We start from the raw sequence: 5,760 nt of genomic DNA on the forward strand, positions 1-5,760 counted from the left end.
GTCCAGGTCACCCAGGGAAGAAAGAAGGTGCAGGAGGGTCCACAGTTGTCGGTGCCTCCCCAGCTTGATGACACTAGATTGTCATCAAGAGCCACTCAGGATGCCCAGGCATCTTATGCTCAAAGCCCATGGCCCTTTGGACTCCCAGAAAAAGGATGGAACAGAGCAGATGGGACCAGTTTGCCCCAGGTCTTCATGTTCTTTGCCCTTGGCACTCCTGGGCTAAGTAGAAAACCTTCACTTCTCTTCCTCTCAGGCTTCCCAGAGAGCAGGGGCAGCCAGGGAAACCACACATGCCAGCCTGCTCCTGTACCCAGGACCACTTAGGTTCAGGTTGCAGCAAAGCCCTATTAGTCTTTTTTTTGGGAGGGAGGGGTACAAGGAATTGAACTCAAGACCTTGCACTTGCCAGGCAGGTGCTGGTGCCGCCGAGCTATATCCTCAGCGCAAGTCTCTTTGGTTGTTGTATTAGGAATGGGAACTCAGGACTTCATGCTTGCCAGGCAGGACTGCGCCACTGAGCGAATCCCCTGGCCCCAGCCCTTCTAGTCTTGTAACGTGTGCATGCAGAGCAGACGGACCCTCCCAATGCCTCCCCCAGGTGCTAGGGCAGCCATGTGACATGGGGACCGTGGGCTGATAAAGAGGTTTCTAAGTCGTGAGCCCATCAGCTGCTGGTCTAGTGTTTTTTCTATTTATTGAGACAGGGCTCTTAACTCACTGTGTAGCCCAGGATGGCCTTGAACTCATGGCGATCCTCCTTCCTCAGCCTCCCTCGTGCTGTGATTATAGGCACAGCCACCATGCCCAGTGCTGGTCGTCTGGGGGCAGGAAGGGTCTCCCTGCCTGACGACACAGAAGTGATCAAGGGCAGAAAACTGGGCTCCACACGAGACCTGTGGCCCCTTTATCTTTTCAGCCATGTGAGGGGCAATGGGCTCAGAGGCTCAGAGCACAAAGGAGGAGCTACGTGCCCACAGTGGCTGGGGATGCAGGAGGGGGTGGGAGGGAGGCAGGCACAGCACAAGCCCTGCCACTGTGGCTCAGAGCTGCGCTGGGCTGGCCTTGGTGGCCTGCTCTTTGGAGCCTGGAGCAGCCCAGTTCTCTGGACCCTGGGAGGCTCCGGCCTCCATCTGCACTGCTGCGGGTCCCCTGATTTCCTGTGAATATGCCAAAAGGAAAAAACTTCCCCAGGGGAATCGCCACTCAGCCTATTAGAGGAAAAACAACTTTCAACCCAGATGTTTTCAGCCCGGTCGTCCTTTGCTGCACACCTTCTCCTCTTCTGCTGTCAGCTGCCCCGTGGTGTGATAAGCAGGCAGCGTCACCGCCTCCTGTTACCTCACTGCGTAGCCGGCCATGGCCACCTAGCGGTGCAGAGTTGCAAACTGCCACGTTGGGGTAACTGCCTTTGTTCTGCTTGCGTGCCTTAGCGTGCTTCCCCTTTCCTGGCTGAGGCCCTTGAACCCATGCTCAGGGCTCAGACTTCGGAGTGCGGAACTCCTCTGGGGCCGCTGGCGTCATAAAGCTAGGTTTCCTCTGCATCTCTAACTGCCGCATGGTTTCTTTGCCTCCGGTAAACCCCAGAATCACTGTAACACTTGTTTGCTGACCGGGAAACCCATTGTGCTGGCCCCCTGAGCCAAGGGCTTGAGGGCGGAAGGCAGCTTGTGGGAGCGCCCTTCCCGAGTGAGGTGTCTCACCCCACCCTGACTCAGCGAGGCTGCATCAGAGGGCAACTGGTGGCTGTACCCTCTTCTCCAGACTGGATGTGGACACATGGACTGGTTCCCTGTCAGCACCCCAGCGCTAGGCAAGGCCCAGGCCAGGTCAGGCCTGTCCAGTGGACAAGAGGGGAGCTTGTTCATCCCCAAGGTCTCAGGCCAGAGATAAACTCTGAGTAACAGTCTGTGTGAGTGTGACCGGTTTGTGACGTCAACCAGTCTGTGTAGCTCCGTGATGAGGAAAACCTGAATCATGGAGTCTGATTGGGCCCTAGGCTGTTTCCATGGTGACGCATATTGGTGACTCACCTTCTGTAACAAGAGGCCAACCAGGCTCAGGGGCACCAGCGCACCGCAGCAAAGATGCACCCACGTTCCTCCAAGGGATGTGGCCAGGTGGAGGCTCCTGTCCTTTGTCATGCTCCTGCGCAAGGAACACCACACCAAGGAGAGTCCACCCAGTGAGCCCCCTGACTTAGACTGGAGGATCAAGAATTTTAGGAGAGGACTTAATGGAGATTATGGAGTTAAATTTAAGCCCATAAAATCCAGAACCCTCTGCGAGGTCGACTGGCCTCAGTTTGCGGCAGGATGGGTCCCTGGAGGGTCTCTAGACATCCAGACAGTTCCTTCAATTTGGAAAACAGTCACTGATAAATCCAGTCATTCCAGTCACTTCCCATATGCTGACTCCTGGCTTGAGAGTGCCTGACTCTGTGTTAGTAGGCAGGGACAGAATCAGTCCTTTGTGGCCCGAAGGCCTGGACCAAAGACTTCAAAAAGATCTTTCACCACGTTGACCCACAAGATCACCCGTCCCCATTGTACACCCTCATGCCTCTGACCCAACCTCTTCTACTGGCCATGCCCACTGCCATCTGTCCCTCTGCCTGCAGTGGCTCGGGCCTGTCTACTCTTGAATCCTCTGGTGACTGGTCCCAGAGAGGGCAGAGAAGGTAGTCCCTGACACCAGGCTAGACTGGGACTCGTACCTCTGCCCGGCAGTCCTCTGTCAACACAGGAAAGCCATCTGCTGAGGGTCTGTGCAAGGGCCAAGAAGCCTATCAGTATGTCAGAGCTGGCCTCTGTCACCCAAAGACCAGACTAGTGGCCTGGAGGTTTCTACAAGGGACTGTGAGACAGTTCACATCGTCCTGCTCTCAGCCCTGGGGCTCCTGAGAACCAGCCAACCATCAGTGCTGCCCTCGGTGCCCTGTCTGAGCTGCATCCGGCACGGCTTTCGAAGTTCCCAGGGGGAGGGATGGTGGGAGGATGTATACAGTAAGAGAATGCAGAAAGCTAAAGTCAGGTGGAGCCCCTCTCCAGATGGGAGGAAAGGAGCTGCTCAGTGACAGCAGCGTGCTTATTTACACACTTGCCAGGGTGACGTCATGAGACACCCCTCTGCCTGGCAACCTGCTGGGATTGCCTCGGGCGCTCTGTCCTCAGCACTGGCCTTCCTCCAGCCCTCCACGTGTGACCCATAACCAGCTTCTCCCCACACATCTGCTCCTGACACTTGGTGCAAACTCAGGGTCACCGGCATGTATGCCCCCCAGCTGCCTGAGGTGGCTACGAAGGTCTTTGCCAGCTGACACTGTGAGGCAGAGAGGAAAATGAAACAAAAGGCCTCGCTCCTCACTGCCACCAATGGGAGACCTGGTCCTACTCAGAAATGGGAACCAGGGTAAGCTGCACCACAACTGCGTCCTGCTTAACTAACAAGAGTTCCAGGAAATGTGAACCTTATGACATTCTTTTTTTTTTAATGTATTTGGTACATGGTCAGGCTCTTACTACGCAGCACAGACTCTAGTGATCCTTCTGTTTTCAGCATCCCCAGCGCTGGGATTACAGGCCGTACCACCACACCCAGACTCTGGCCACCTCAGCACGCCCAGCACAGCATGTGGTGCTAGGGATCGAACCCTGGTCCCTGCACAAAAAAAATCTGGGCACAAGAGAAAGGAGCTACCAGAAGGAGGACAAGGCTGGATGCTCCAGGACCACAGAACTTTGAGACCTCAACAGATGGCTTAGCTTACACCTTTGCCCAAGAAGGCCATCAAGAGACTCACTTTGGAAAGGCTGCACTGGAGACTCTTGGGAAGTGGCTTCTGGGTCGCTAGACTCACGTTGCTCTGTGCCATTATCTGCTGGATGCCAAATATTCGCAGAACATTCCGCTCCAGACCAAAACCACCTCCCAGAATTCAACATGCGGAGACCTCACCACTTGAAGACTTGCAGATAGACTGCAGAAATGAAAGCTTGATTCAGATATAAATACCTGCTAGTGATTGTCTGCACCTATCTGGGATAGAAGCTTAGCCTTCCAAAACAGAAAAGGCCAGAGATGTTGCCCAACTCCTCAGTGATGTCATCCCTGGACACAGGCTTCCCCTGACCACTGGCAGTGCAGCGGGCCTGCCCTTGTGGCTGGAATGGCCCAGTCCCCTCAGACCTAAGGGTCAGATGGAACTGCATGCAGCCACCGACACCAGAGCTCGAGGAGAGCAGAGTGCACGAGTTGGGCCCTCACGACTTTCACAGCTAAATGCTGCCAAGAGACAGGGACAACTTGTGTCATAGTTGGACATTTTTCAAGAGGAACAATACAATACAGGACACATTTTATAAGATTATTTTATAATGAATTACTCAAAGAATAATATACCAAGAGTGCAGGAAATCTGTCCACACATAAGACCCAAGACGATCCAGCTGAGGGCCCGGATCCTTCCCACGACAATGTCCTGCATGAGCCCAGCTGAAGACCTAGAGCCCGTAACAGTGCCTCCCACGAGTCTAGCTGGAGGCTGGGGGCCCATGATGACATCTCGCGCAGACCTGTTTCAAGGCTCTGCTGGGAAGGCCTAAAGGTCAGTGGTGGAAGCTAGAAAGTCTGCGCCAGCAGGATGAAGGATCTGCACTGGAGCCAGAAGCAACACTCAATGTTAAGCGCCAAACTTGAGCTCCCCCAAAGTACCACAGCTATCCTCAGCAACAGTGAGGTCCCGAGCTCCTCTGAGGATGAGGACAGCCGAGTTCCCATCAGGAAAGCCAACGTGGCAAACTTCTCCATGAGGCTGAGCAGTGCTCCGTCTTCCCCTCTGGAGCCAGGTAGTGATGCTCAAGTTGAGGTCCAGAGCCATTCTCAGTAACAACAACTTCCTGAGCTTTTTTTTTTTTTTTTTTTTTGTGGAACCAGGGATTGAACTCAAGCTCTTGCGCTTGCCAAGGAAGCGCTTATTCTACTGAGCCAAATCCCTGGCCCCCTGAGATCCTTTCGTGAGAACAGCTAAGGTCACCAGGAAAGCCAGCATGACAAGGTCATCCAGCAGAACAGCCCAACGGAGCCGACAGCTCCCTAACAGCTTCTTCTAGCTCCCAACAGCCTCTCTTCTTCCCCAGTTCTGCCTCTTACGCCGCCAGCAACAATCCTCAGGTGGACCTCCCACACCGAGCCCCACACTAGTTCAGCTCAGCTGGGTGTAACAAGTTGCCCACCGGTTGTCCACAGCTTGGGATAGAGGTGCTGCCCTGAACCCTGTTTAGGATTAGAGGGGCCTTGTGGGTTAGCTCAGTTGTTGAAATACCTGCTCAGGCAAACCCAGTCAGGCTCAGAGAACCGAGGTTCGATCCCTAGCTCCATATGCCTTACCAGCCTGAGCCAGCCAAGAAAAAAAAGAAAAGAAAAAGAAATCCTGCTTAGGATTAGATGTGTTCCCAGATCTACAAGCTACTGCCCATTGAGATAATGTTGGCACCTCTCACCCCATCAGACACTTTTGAGGAGATTAAACTAAGAGACACTTATTTAGCCTCAAATTTACACATACTGAGTAAAATCTCTCAACAAAACCCGAAGACAACAATATGCAGTGTATTAATTATTGTAACTGTCCTACTAACCTGTTTTGAAACTGTCTTATTGCTATTTCTTTCTCATTAAAATCAATTTTAAAAGTCTAAACAATTAAAAATTTAAAAAAGGGGCTGGTGAGATGGCTCAGTGGTCTAAAGCACCTACTTA

The sequence above is a fragment of the Octodon degus genome, unplaced genomic scaffold (assembly GCF_000260255.1).
Source record: "Octodon degus isolate 3935 unplaced genomic scaffold, OctDeg1.0 scaffold00056, whole genome shotgun sequence".
Taxonomy (NCBI): domain Eukaryota; kingdom Metazoa; phylum Chordata; class Mammalia; order Rodentia; family Octodontidae; genus Octodon; species Octodon degus.